The 14,977-nt window shown below is 42.8% G+C and overlaps 1 long non-coding RNA gene across 1 annotated transcript in view; it reads right to left on the bottom strand.

Moving 5' to 3' along the window:
• Positions 1-6,453: 6,453 nt before the first annotated feature.
• The window catches only part of LOC112477151, a 74,213-nt gene continuing 65,689 nt past the window's right edge, over positions 6,454-14,977 (bottom strand). The window contains exon 3 of the long non-coding RNA XR_003045332.1: positions 6,454-6,612. This is a non-coding gene — a long non-coding RNA (uncharacterized LOC112477151). The remainder of the gene's footprint in view (positions 6,613-14,977) is intronic.

The following is a 14,977-nucleotide window of genomic DNA, read 5'->3' as shown; positions in this document are numbered from 1 at the left end:
CAGAGTGGGAAGCTACGGACAAGAGAAAGGAGAAGGGAGGGCCATGGTCAAGCAGCTAAGAAGCAGAGGAAGGACTAGATTAAGCAGTTATATCTGACTCTGAAGTTCAAGGAAAGCTTTTCACAGCATCAGGCTGCACTATGCTCCGATCCGTGGTGCGCGCGCACACACACACACACACACACACACGCGCGCGAGCGCGCAGAGTAATGGAAAGCTAGATCACATCATAGAGGACATTGAAAGTAAAGCACTATAATAAACATTTACCAGTTTGGAAATGAAACGAAAGCTATAAATGGCATTTAACAAGAAAGTCAGAGGGGTATCTGGCTTGATTCTGTAAAGATGTTTTATCATGGAGCAGAGGACGTGATCAGAGCTTTGAGTTAGTTAGGAAGATGCACCAAAGGAAAATAAAGTAGACAAGTAGTGCCTGAGGTAGTCCAGTAGCGCTCAGCTCAGTCTACATCAGTCATACTGGAGGTTAAAAAAAAAAAAAGGTACAGATCCAAGAGACATTAGAACAGGAAAAGACTTAATGGCACATTGGATTTTTAAAAGTGGGTTAAGTAAAATCCACATGGCACTTTGTACCTTTCCTAAGGTATTTACTGCTATCAGTTTTGTGTTCTTTATTAGAGTGATGTTTTGTTGGCCTTGTTATATTCTAAGATCCAATTTTTAGTATATGTGCTGCCAAAGCAAGCACAATGTGCTAAGATCTATAGATGGTGCCGGTGGCTCAGGCCCCACTCCTGCCTTGCAGACCATGAACTTGTCAGGGGAGAACACAGATGTCTGCGGACAGTGTCCATCCTATCGAGTGGATGCAACATAGGTGAGGGCAGAGCTGCTTGCCCAACAGCATCTACACATGCCCAGGAGCACCTAAACCAGTTCCCACTTTTTCCTTGAGAAAAGTTGGAGGGCTCCAGCTAAACTCCAAGATGGACACACGAAAGAGAGCCCTCTGCTGGGTGTGGTGGTCCCATAGTTCCTCAGGACCCCACCCCATGGACATCAGCATGGAACAGGGGGCCACTCCTAATTTCTGGTACTTCCCATCCCACCATTCATACTTACTGTCATTCTGGGCTCTCCTGGATAGAAAACCGTGACCCTACTGTTTCCTAAAGTCACCATGTGCTGCTTGTGTATTTCATCCTCTCCTCACTCCCTTCCTTGAAGCCCACCAAAGTATGTTTTCAAGCCAGAGTTTTGTTTGTTTGTTTCTGATCAGCAAAAAGAGTTGACCCCATTTTGGAAGTACCACTGAACAATGGATCTAGTGCCTCAAGACCATGTTTCTAATAAATAATTACCATTGGAGCCTCAAGTACAGGCTTTCACAAATACACAGACACAAAGGTCTATGTGTATGCACATGTGCATGGGGGGTGGGGCTTGTGTGATTTTTTTAGCTCCTAAACATCTTTTATGTGGCCCAGTGTTCTTTGTGAAGGAGGAAAATTTGAGTGGAGAAAAGATGTTAATCCTTCCTAAATTAATCTATAAACTCATTGCCATCCCAATCAAATCTCCATAGGAAGTTTTCATAAAACCTGACAAACTAATTTGAACATCCATCCACATGAAAGAGAATATGTATAAGAAGAGTTAAAACAATTGGCGGGGGAGGACAATGAAGGATGATTTATTATACAAGGTACTGGAAATATCATAATTAATAGGGTGTGGTACTGGCACAGAAATAGACAAGTAAAGAGACTGAAAGAGAACAGAGAGCCCCCAAATCAGCTCATGTAAAGACATTAAATAAATAACTGGCAAGCCAGCAGTGAAAATATGGGCTATTCAATAAACAGTGTTGGAAAAATTGGCTTTCCATTTGGAAATAACTAAATTAGATCCCTGCCTTATACTACACACACACGTGCACACACAGAAAATCAGCAAGGATATAGAAGAATTCAACAATACCTTCAACCAACAGGATTGAATTTGACATTTATAGAACACTCCATCCAACAATAGAAGAATAAGCATTCTTTTCAAGCATCCATGGAACACAGACTATGTTAGACCATATCCTGTGCCATAAACGAACATCAACAAATTAAAAACAATTGAAATAAAGTTCACTATATTCTGTGGCCACAATAAAATCAAACTAGAAATCAATATTAACAGAAAGATAAGAGGAAAATATCTAAACACTTGAAAACTAAACGGCATACTTCTAAAAAATCCATGGGTCAAAGATGAAATCTCAAGAGAAATTTTAAAGATACATTGAACTGAATGAAAATGAAAATACTACATAGCTAAATGTGTGGGATGCAACTAAAGCAAACAAATTCGTAGGAAGCAATTTTAAAGGGAAACGTATAGCATAAAATGCTTATACTAGAAAAAAAGGTCTTCGATTGGTAATTTAAGAAACTAGGAAAATAAGAATAAAGCTAAAATAAAATAAATTATAAATAAAGCCAAAGCAAACAAGAAAAGAAATTAAAATAAGAGCAGAAATCAATAACATTGAAAACAGGAAAACAATTAGAGAAAATCAATGAAACAAAGAGCTGATTCTTTGAAAAGATTAGTAAAATTGACAAACTCTAGTAAGACAAAGAAAAAAATACAAATTACTAATATCAGGAAAAAAATGAATATCACTATAGACACTTCAGACATCAAAAGGATAATAAAGGACTACTAAGAACAACTCTACATGCTTTGAGAATTTTGATGGAACTAACCAATAGTTTGACAAACAGAAACTCCCAAAACACTCAATAGGAAACAGATGCTTTGAATAGCCCTGTAACTATTAAGAAAATTGAATTGAATTCAATTCAAATTTCCCAAAAAGAAATCTTCAGGTCCCATGGTTTCACTGGAGAATTCTACCAAACATTTAAAGAATTAACAGCAATTGTACACAATCTCTTCCAGAAAATGGAAGAGGAGAAAATACTTCCCAACTTATTTAAGAAGCTAGTATTATCTCGATGCAAAAAACAGATGATAGTCACACACAAAAAGAAAACTACAGACCAATATCCCTCATGAATATAGAAGCAAAGCTCTTCAACAGAGCAGTAGCAAATAGAATTCAGTAATGTGTAAGAATGATACGCCATTAGCAACTGGGGTCCACTCCAGGGATGCAAGACAGTTTTAATATGTGAAAATAAATCAATTTAATTCACCATATTAACAGACTAAAGAACAATCACATAATCGTATCAATCAATGCAGAAAAAGCACATAGCCCCCATGCACTATGGTAAATAAAAAACTCTCAGAAATAGGAAAAAAAAAGGAATCTTCTTATTTTGAAAAAGAGTATCTACAAAAAACTTATAGCTGACACTAAACTTAATGGTGAAAGAGTGAATGCTTTCCTCCTCACCACTCTAATTTAACATAATGGAAATAAAAGGCATAAAATTGGAAAGGAAGAAAGAAACCTGTCCCTATTTGGAGATGACATGATAGTGTATGTAGAAAACACCGAGAAACTACAAAACAATTCCTAGAACTAGTAAGTTCAGCAAAGTTGCAGGATACAGGGTAAGCATACACAAATAAATCGTATTTTTATATATTAGCAATGAACAAATGGATGCCAATTAAAAATAGAATACCATTTACAATTGCTCAAAATGAAATACTTAAGTGTAAATATTTTGAGATATGTATAAGACTTATGTGCTCAAAATTACAAAATTCTGATGAAAGAATTCAAAGGAAACCTAAATAAATTGAGAAATACACCGTGTTCACAGATTAGAAGACTAACATAGTAGAGATTTCCCCTAAATTTATATAGAGGTTTAGTACAATTTCTATCAAAATTCCAAGAGGATATTTCAGACAGGGATAAACTTATTCTAAAATTTATATGGGAAGGCAAAGGAATTAGAATAGCCAAAACAGTTTTGATAAAGGAGAATAAAGTGGGATCACTCTATGCAATTTCAAAAATTATTATGTAACTACAATAATCAAGACTGTGTGGTCTTGCTGGAGGGATAGACACATAGGACAATGGAGCAGAATAGAGAACCCAGAAATAGCCCCAAACAAATATGCCCAACTGATTTTCAGTAAAGATGCAAGCCATTTAATGGAAGGAAGATGGCCTCTTCAAATGACACTGGAGCAACTGGACATAGGCAGAAAGTGACTTTGACTTGTGCAGTGGGTTGAATAGTAGCCCTCAAAAGATATGTCCATGTCCTTATCCCCAGAACCTGTGATGTGACCTTCACTGGAAAACAGGTCTTTGCAGATGTAATTAAGTCAAGGATTTTGAGATGAGGAGGTTATTCTTGGTTATTCGACTGGGCCATAAGTCAAGTGACAAATGTCTTGATGTGATAGACGCACAGAGAAGACACACACAGGAGAGGGTGATGTTAAGATGGAGGTAGATATTAAAGTGATGTGGCATATAAGCTAGATCTTACAGTTGACAATCAAAACATGACATGAAAACACAATTCACTGAAAAGGATGTATAGATGGCAAGTAAGCACATGAAAAGACGTTAAATCACTTGCCATTAGGGACATGCAAATTAAAATCGCAATAAGATATCACTATGAACCTATCAAAATGGAAAAAAATAATAGTGACCACACCAAATGCTGGTGAGGATGCCAAGAAACTAGAAACTTCATATACTGCTGGTGGGAATGTGAGATAGTATGGCCATTCTGGAAAACAGTTTGGCAAGTACCTTTAAAAGCTAAAGTTGCAAATACCAAATGACCTCAGCGAATGCACTCTTGGACATTCATCCCAGAGAAATGAAAACGTCTGTCCACATAAAAACCTGTTACAGGAATGTTCATAGTGGCTTTATTTATAACAGCCCCAAATCGGAACCAACCCAGAAAGCCTTTGACAGGTGAATGGGTACACTTTTCATGGTCCATCTAAGCCACAGAAAACTACCCAGCAATAAAAAGGAAAAGATTATTGACACACACAACAAAGTGAATGAATCCCCAGATAATTATGCTGACTGAAGAAAACAAACAATACTGTATGATTCTATTTGCATAATATTATTGAAATGACATAATTTTAGAAATAGAGACAGATGAGTGGGCGCCAGGGGTTAAGGAGAATGTGGGGGTGAAAGGGAAGAGGGTGTGGCTTTGAAGGGTAACTCAAAGGACCCTTGTGGGGATGGAAATCTTCTGTGTCTTGACTGGATCGATGCCATTATCCTGCTTATGACATTCTACTACAGTTTTGCAAGAGGTTGTCACTGAGAGAAACTATGTGAAGGGTATATGATACCTCTCTGCATTATTTCTTAACTTGCACGTGAATGTACAATTATCTCAAAATAAAAAAAGTTTAATTAAAAAAGAATGAGTGTGATCCAAGTGTCCTAATATGGCAGGGTTTCCAAGAAATATTAAGTGAAAAAAGCAAGTTACAGATCAGTAAACACAGTATGATACCATTTATTTTTACATACCTGCACACAACCAAATTATGTACACATAGAAAAAAATTAGAAGAGGGTACGCTATGCTGGTAACAGTGGTTACCTCTGGGGAGTAGAGCTGGGGACGCAAAAGTATTTTAACTGTAACTGGATTGACTTTTTTTTTAAATGAGAATATATTTATATGCTATGTATAGAGTAAAAACATTATCCTGGACACAGCTACAGTGTTCTAGGAATTTGAAGCTGTTTTTGCTTGTCGTGATGTGACCTATCCCTGTTTCACCAGCACTGTGGCTGGGGACCCGGCTCATGCCCCCTGCCCTCAAGCCTCAAGGAAGTAGCTCCTGAGGCTTATCTGGTTCAGAAACAGGGCCACCAGCATTACTCCTGAGGTATGGAAGTGCCATCTGGAAGTGCCAATGTCCCCATGGCTGTGAATCTACTCACTGCTTCTGACAACTTAAAAAACACAAAGCTCAGCCCATGCTAACCAATGGAACAACAGTTTCCATAAGGTTCAAGTTGAAAAAATGTCATGCAAGTTTCAATGCTGGGGGCCACAATGGCCTCTCCATCCTCTGCCCTGAAAATATGGCAGCCATTTAGTTTCTTTGGAGGAACCTGAGAACAGCAGGCATGAATAACAATCGGACATCTATACCCATTTCTGCCTGGCTGAGAGCAGACTCACTCTAGGATGGCTCCTAAGAATGCAGTCATTCATTCACCGTATATTTACTGAGCACCTACTATATGCCATGTGCTATTCTAGGCACTGATAACAGCAGTGAGTAAAATAAAGTCCCTGCCTGTATGGGGCTCCCATTGTAGTACGAGAGCAAATGACAAGCAAGATAAATTGCATGTTAGGTGGTAGTAAGTACATGGAAGGAAGATATAAGGTGTTGGTTTCGGGGGGCTAAAATTTTAGAAATGCTGGCCAGAGAAGGCCTCACCGAGAACAATCAGATCTTTTGGTGAAGATGTGAACGAAGTGAGGGAGGCAGCTAGCTACAGAGCTATCCAGCGGTTCTGGATATTTTCCATGCGCCCCTCCAGATCTTCTTTACCCTTCTCCACCCAGCTGTGTGCCCTGGTAGGCTGACCTTTGTGGACTGCATCAACAGGTTCCCTTGCCCTCTGGCTTCGGGTTAGGTTTGACCAATGGCAGGCACCTGCAAGGAGATCAGAAGGAAAAAACAAAATAAGATTTTCATCAGCTCTCTCTATGCAGGGTCATCATGAGTTGGCCACATCCCTCTACCTAAGATCACAGCTCCTGTCAAGGTGGCCCTTTCCATACAGCAACCCTACCCCAGTTCCCATAATCACTCTCTCCCAGGATCCTGACTGACACACTGGCAGAAAGAAAAGCAAGTACAAAGCTTAAAGTGCCTGGAAAGCTTAAGGAATGATCAGGAGACTTGTGTGGCTGGAATGGAGAAGGTGATGGAAGGATTCGTAGGGATAATGTCAAAGAGGTGAGGGCAACCAGAGTATTAAGGGCCTTGCAGGCTACCATAATATTAATATGAGTAACATGGAGCGATTGGAGGATGTTCAGCAAAAGACTGACATACTCAGACTATGTTTTAACAGCATCTCTTTAGGAGACTGGTGATAGGCAAGAGAGGATGATGGCTTGGACTCGGGTAGTAGCAGCGGAAGTGGTGAGAAGTGGTTGGAAGGTGGTGCAGAAGAATCCTGTTCACTAAAACAACCAGAGCAAAAGCCCAAACCAGAAACTTGTTATCCTGTTTGTTATTGTATACCACTGAAAATGTTATTCGACAAGATTTCAGAAGGCCCCATAGGCACCATGAGAACCCTAAGACCCCATGACTTGTGTGGGAAACACAACTCAAGCCCAATGGCTCAACCCAAAATGTTCCCAGACTGTACCTGACTCCAGAAAACTATTGTCATTGACTTTTCTAGCCAACCGACCCCACTCTAAAGCCACAACCCTATGCAGGTCCTGCTGGGTGCCATTTTGCCCTAATTGGGTCCAGCTACTCTACTTCCATTGGCTCCTCCAATGAGCTGGCCTAACCATGTCACATCACGATTCTGGAAAACACTGTCCGCACCTGCCCTGTCCATACCTCCTGTCTTCTGCTTACAAAAATCACTCTCAGGCTGGCAGCAAATGGATAAGAATGGGTCCAAGGGGTGGTCACAACACAGTGTAGGCAACAGCTCAAAGGTTCCATGATTTTGATAAGAATTTTTAAATTTGCCTGGGAAAGCAGGCAACCATCAACTATAGGCAGATCATTGGGAGGAAAGAGAAAATAGAAAACTTGGTCCAATAGGCAGATAACCCCCAGCCTGAAGTATCTTCTGGAAATCAAAAGCATCCTGGCATTTTTGGGCGTACATTGTTAATTCTCAGGATAAGGCCTGCTGCTTCATATTGTGATCCACCAGCAAAGGTACCCAGCTGGAAACTAAAGAACACCACATGATTCTGAAGGTTCATTCCAGAGCCAGGAAAAACTGATAGTATTTTGTTTAAGTTCAAAGAAATTAATCCAAAGAGGTCAGCCCCACAGCCCAAGTCAGCAAGACTGTAAAACAAATTTTTGCCAATCTAGGAGGGGATGACCTGATGTGGAATCCTAGGTCCCAGACTTTCAAGATGTGTGCACTTGGGTAAGATTCTTAACCACCCCCCGCCAAGACCTCAATTTTGTAATCTATAAAATATGGACAAGACACACCTCACAGTGTTGCATTAAGGATAAAGTGAGCTCGTGCGTGTAAAAGGTGTCTGCATGGCCTCTGGGATACTAGTCACCCACATGTTTGTTTTTTTTCTTATGTCCACTTTTCTTTGGTAAGAGCCAGGCCAGTGGTGTGGGGCAACCATGGGGCTCCAGTGGTCCCTGGTACCCTTAAGAAGAGCAATCTGAGGAATTCTTCACATCTTTCATGCCGGTGTTGTTTTCTGCTCTTTACTAAACAGGAGTCCTGGTTAGCTGACATTTGATCCTAGCAGGACATGGTTCCATGCATAGCTTGGCCCTGAGGGACACTAATGCCTATTGATTAGCTGGACATTCAGCTGATCTGCCTAAGCAGTGGCTTTCATTTTCTGAACCTCAAATCTGTTATTTTATTGCAGGTTATTTGAATCTCTTGTGTATGTGAGCTGTGGATGCAGACCTTTGCTGTGACTTCCTCTTTCACCCTTTCAGCCTCTCATCTCCATACTACTGCTCATGATGCCTGTTCCTTGCCTTGGCTCTCTGTCTTTCCCTTTCTCTTCTCTAGGTCTTTCACAAACCCTCTTCTGAAGACAGTGTTTATGAGAAGAGCAGTTAAAAGTGTCTCAAGTGGATTTATGGTCCACTTCTCTTTGCACTGTAGTACCAGCCCATCTCCAAGCCCACTTCCCCCCATTCCTTCACAGTGGCGGGGTGATGGGATTATCAAGCTAAATGGGACCTGGCTGCTGCCCTCGCAGAGGGACAGACAGACAGCTCCATGGAGTATGCAAAGATCTGGAGTGGGTACAGAGGGGTCAGGGAAAGTTTAATAAAAGAGGGGAGACTTGACCTGCGTCTTGAAGCCTTAATGCATTTTTCCAAATGGAGAGAGGGTTAAAGGGCATCACAGGGAGGAGGTGGCATGGTGGAGAGTAGAGCCATGTGTGTTTGGGAGTCTCTCTAGCCAGATGAGAAGGTATGGAGATGAGCAACGATGAATCTTGAAAGAAGAATCTGGAGCTTGCTCACCAAGGGAGTGCCATGTTGAAGGGAAACTGGACTGCAGGGGGTTAGAGTGCATGGCTGTAGTTGGATCTGGTGGATGGTGGGAAGGAACATGTTGAAAGCAGTGTCTTAGAAAGATAATTCTGGAAAGTAAAGACCAGAAGAACAAAAGCCAGTTAGGTTGATGCTGCAATGGTCCTCAACTGGGGTGTTGACGGCGGAAACGGAAATGAAGGAGCAGAGAAAAGAAGCCTCAAGGGCCTACTTCTGTAGCTCTGGCCTTTCTCCTGGATTCGTTCTCCACCATTCCCCAGTACCATCTCCCTCAACGATCTTAGTGGATCCTGGGCCTCAACTCTAACTCCCACCTCAATGTGGATTTACTACAAATCTGTATCTTGAGGTCAGATCTGTCATTTCCCCCTGGGGCCAGATCCTGGCTGCTTTCTGTACATTCCCAATTAATCATCATGTCCAAAACTGCTATGATGGTACCTGTGCCTCAGCCCTAGCTTAGCTCGGGAGAACTGTACACCTCAGCTATGTTACAGGCAACCAGTGCTTAAGTCACCAACCAAAGGTTCACTTTACACAATTTAGGGCAAACATAATCTCCTGGTTCTAAACCAGTGATTTATATGTAGACTTAAAGGACGTAACATGTTCACATCTTGGGGATGGCCTTCTTTCACTCACTCACTGTCAAGTTCCTCAGTGGTGGCCCTCAGCCAGGGCTGGATCTTCCTGGCCCCAAGAAATATTTGGAAATGTGTAGAGGCATTTCTGGTTGTCACAATGACTCCAAGGTACTAGTGGCACCTAGGGCCAGGAGTCAGGATGTTAAATTTCCTGCAATGCACAAGAGTGTCCCACACTGCAAATAACTGTCTCACTCAAAGTGCTAATAGCCCTCTTGTTGAAAAACAGTGTGAGTACAAACTCAGGGAGGGCAAAGACTGTATTTTGTTCTTTACTGTGCTCCCAACACCTGCTGGGCACTACCCTTGGTGCTGGGGATGGAAAGATGAAGAAGACGTGGGCACTACCTTTGCATGTCAGCCAGTCTTAGCTGGAATGGGTACAGAGGATCCTGAGATGGAGGCTAAAAGTGAAGAATGCCACACCTTCCCTAACCACTATGCGGCCTCTGACTCGCAAGGGGGACTTCCAGTTCAAGTCGTAATAGAAAATTTATTCATTCATTCAAAGGCTTGAATAGCACGGAAAAGTTTTCAAAGCACTTTCTCAGACATGATCTTGCTGGCATTGAGCTGGGAGGAGTGGAGGGTTGAGCAGGGGCTGGAAGCAGATTTGGGGCTGAGAGGTTCCTGCCCTGCTCGAGCCAGGGCTGGAGCAGACAGGCCCAATCAGACAGTCTCCTGGGATCAAGGCGGTCTAGTGTGAATGGAAATATGTGCCACATGGCCTGAATTGCAGGGGCCGGCCTCAGGCTCCCATAGCCCCAAACACTTCCAGATGGATTTATTTATAACCTCCAAACCAGAGGCAGTGCTCAGTTGCTTTTCCTCAGTCCCCTCCCCATTCCTGGAGCGAGCCTTGGCCGCCCCTTTCCACTCCGGAAGCCAGCAGGAGACGGGAATGTGGTGTTTTGCTCAGCCATAGCCCAGCTTGGGCTCCTGGTCCTTGCTTGTCCCCTAGGTGGCAACAGCAGCTCATGGTGTGGGCATACTCCTGTCCATCTAGCCCACCTGGGCTCTCTCTAAATGAGGAGTGTAAGCCAAGGACATTCACTCTGGCGAGTTTCTGTTCCAGATCTGCCTCCACCTCATAAAGCCACAGGTACATCCATGGCTTCTTATTTTTTGTCTCTAGGAGATTCTAAGCTCCTTTCACTCTACCTCCTCCCACAGGATAGGCTGCCAGAGGCTTTGGGCTCACACTTTTTCCAGATAGGAAACTGAAGCTCAGAGAGGTTGAGTAACTTGCCCAAGGCCACACAGAATAGTAAATAGATAGTAAATAGCAGAGCCAGAAGTCTGAAGCCCCAAGTTCTGTACCTGACCCCAGTGCCTCCTAAGTCTCAAGTTTCCTCAGTGGGGAGTAGTCTAATGCTTGGCAGGTGGTCTGGTTAGTAGCGTCCAGAACTGTTCTGCACAGAGCTTGTACTGGTTCTGTCATTATTAGCTGGATGACCTTTGGTGAGTTACTCTTCCTCTCTGTAACTAGATTTCTTTTTCTTTTAAGGATTAAAAAGATAATGAATTTAAAAGGCTTAGCATACTGTCTGGCCCATAGTGAGCGCACAGTGAGCGACAACCAACATGAGAGTTTATTGCTCAGCTGCATCAATCTAGAGCTCAGAGCTCCCATCTCTTGAAATACAGGCCAGGCTCTAGACAAACATCACCTCATGACTCCTTGCACACAGAGAGAAAGAAACTTTAGCTTAGAATGATTAAGTGACGTGCCTAAGGCCACACTTGGTAGGAATACAGGAGGGGCTTGAACACAGTTCTAGGTGATTCCAAGGCTATGGATTCCATACTTTCTATAGAATCTGAAGGACAAAAGCCCCCATATGTACTCTTAGCTGAGTTTCTGTGCTGCTTCCCTCCCCGCACCCCTGCTACCCCCCCTGCCCTGCCTTGCCTCCTTTAGGCCGAAGAGCTTTGTCCTTCCCCAAGGTTCAGCCCACCCAATTGAACCTGAGCATTTTGGTGGCCCTAAGCAGGGACTGTCAGCACCATCATGCTTGGAGGATCCTGATGGGGTTGAAACCTTCCTACCTCCCTCCTCTCCTAGCATGGCTGGAACTAGTGGTGGCTGGAGGCACACAAGGCTCCAGAGTCAAACTCCTAGATGCACCAGGTCCATTTCCTGTACAACCTCTTTGCCCTCAAAGTTACTCAGAACCGAAGTCTGGTAAACACACCTCTCTGCATCCAAGGGTCCAGACAAATTTTCCTGCAGCTGTTTAGCAACACATGACACCAGACTTCTGGCCCAGTGGGAGTTTTTGGTATTCTCACATTCCTTTCTGCTTGCTGCTGTGCAATTAAACACGCATAATTTCTCCATATTTTCCCATCTCGCGCCACACATCAGTACCACCAGTGATGGTGTGAGGGAACAGCACAATCTCCATGCACAGACAGGCAAGGGAGTCAGCAGACGCTTCTCTCAACTGAGTGTGACTCACCAAATGGGCTCCAAATCCCATCAACAATTAGACTCAGTCTATGTACATTGCCCTCATCTTTTCAGAAGGATGCCAGGATGCTCAGAATCCCTGATAGTCCAAGAATAACTACAGTAATTGGATAAACGCCCAGCACAGAAAGGCATTTAATAAATGCTCAATTTCTATCCAAACAAAGTAACTCTCAGAATTTGTGCACAAATGTTACCAGAGAGTGCCAGGGGCAGCTCCTCTCTGCTTCCAGCACTGATGCTTAGGACAGCTTTCTCATTGAACATACGCATTAGCCCTTACTTATCCCAGAAACTACCAGATTTATAGCTCCAGCCCTACTTTGTAGGCTCTCTCTCTGAGCATTGGTTTCCTTATCTGTTGTTCTAAGGCATCTAACACAGAGTTAAGCACATGGTACTTTCTCAACAAATGTTTCACTTACAAAGCTTACCTTGTAGAAAAGTAAATTTTTACACATTCTAGAAACATCCAGAGGTTGACTGCTCTTTCAGGAAATTCTCTACTCTCTCAATATTTATTGGACATCTACTATGTACAGAGAAGCAAGGGAGAAACAAAATAAATTTAAAATGGAATTTCTTTCCTCCAAGAAATTGTGATACAGCTGGACACTTAGGCAAGCATAGAGTATATCAGAATTTCAGAATACCTTTAGGAGCCAGGCAAGTACTAACAATGAACAAAGTAGGCTGGGGTAATACAATAGGGAGTTGGTGGGGATTGTGGTGAGCTAGAGGACACATGTTCCATGTAAAGGGGAAGCTGCCAGCCTATGAGAATACAGAGCCAATATTACTAGACTTTTATATTTTTCAAGGAAGCTAGGAATTCAGATTATATGGAAAGATTACTGATTCATGTTAGCAAATAATTAAAAAGATACAAACCATGTGTAGACCAAACAAAACAGATCCGTAGGCATTATTTGGCCCACCAGCCACCACTTTGCCATTTCTGCATAATGATAGATGATAAAGTATCAAAACTAGAGTTACTGGCGATAACTTCTGAAGGTGCTCAGAGGAGGCGTGAGTCCCAGGGCTGTACTGCTCTGGAATTTTCCTCAAGGAAGTTAGGGTCTGAGTGGGCCCCAATGTGTGGGTGTGAATCTGAGAGGCTGAAAGGAGGGTCAAAGGACTTTTGGCAAGTATAGAAGGAGAAACAAGAAGGTTGTAGTCGGAGCTGGAGGTGGGTCTGGCTGTTGTGAAGGCTTCCTGGGAGGAGGGGCAATTCCTGGTCATTGGTTAGTCTTTGTGGAGGAGGTTTCCCATGACCGTGACCGGAACCAGGGGTCTCCATGCGGAGGAAACAAGACAAGATGGGGAACTACTATTTAGAGTGTCTGATTCTGAGAAGCCAGTCAGAGAACAATATTAAACCCAGACCGACAGACAGACAGACAGACAGACAGACAGGTGCCTCATCAGCAGGCATGGGAAAAGAACATGTTGCTTAAGTCCAAGGATTTTTCTAGAATACAGCAATGTAAGACTCTATGAGATGAGCACAGAAATGATGCACGACCCTGGCTGGTAACTATAAACAGGTCCACAAGGTGGAAATGGATAAACCATACTACAGTGAGACCAGCCATAGAGAAAAAGGGACTCTGACCCCTTACAAATACTGGTGAAAGGGAAAAATGAACAAGAGCTTTGATAAAGCCAGCAAGGTACAAAAGTTCTGGAAATTATTTTTTAAATATGTTAACAAGAGCAAAGTTAAAATATATGTCCAGGATTAAAAGTCCCAGGGACAGTGACTGAAGGAAAGGAGGCATCTTACCTCCAAGTGAAGAGCAGAGGACGTGTGGCATGCAGGTGTCAGGGAGAAACATGTCAGCTCTGCATTGGGTTGTGGAACCACAAGACAAGAGGCAATTAAGGGTCATGAAACAAGCACAGGTGTAGTCGGCAGAATTATGCCCCGCTCCCAAAGATGCCCACATCCTAAATCCTTGGAACCTGTGAATATGTTAAGTTAAATGGCAAAGTTTGGAAATAAGGTTTGCAGATGGGATGAAGGTTACTATCAGCTGGCTCTGAGATGGGGAGAGTCTCCTGCACTTTCCGGTAGGCTCAGTGTCATTGTAAGTTTCCTTGTAAAGTGAAAGTGTGAAGCAGGAGAGGCAGAGTTACAGAAGGAGATGTGAACACAGAAGCAGGTCAGACAGACGGGATATAAGAAAGAGTTCACTGGCCATTGCTGGTTTTGAACATGGAGGAAGAGTGCACAGCTGAAGAATGCAATTGTCCCCTAGAACCTCCAGTAGTAACACATCTCTGACAACACCTTGATTTTAGTCCAGTAAGACCCATTTTAGACTTCTGCCCTCCAGAACTGTGAGATAATAAAATTGTGTTGCTTTAAGACACCGAATTTGTGAAAATTTGTTACAGCAACAACAGGAAACTAATATATCTAGCTTTGGACTCAGACAGATGTAGGATTTAATCCTGACTCCACTATATGCCAATTAGTTTACCTTAGTCCAGTTACTTAACCTCTCTGAGCCTCAACATCCTCATCTCGTCCAATGGGGATAATAAAAATACCAATGTGGTAGCCATTAGTGGTGTGTGCACCAACTCTTTCTGACTCCACCTTCTGGGCATGTGGGAAGATGGGACTTCCTGGCCCCGTTGTGTT

This window comes from Pteropus alecto, unplaced genomic scaffold, assembly GCF_000325575.1.
Source record: "Pteropus alecto unplaced genomic scaffold, ASM32557v1 scaffold312, whole genome shotgun sequence".
Classification (NCBI taxonomy): domain Eukaryota; kingdom Metazoa; phylum Chordata; class Mammalia; order Chiroptera; family Pteropodidae; genus Pteropus; species Pteropus alecto.
This window is presented reverse-complemented; position numbering and strand designations above follow the sequence as displayed.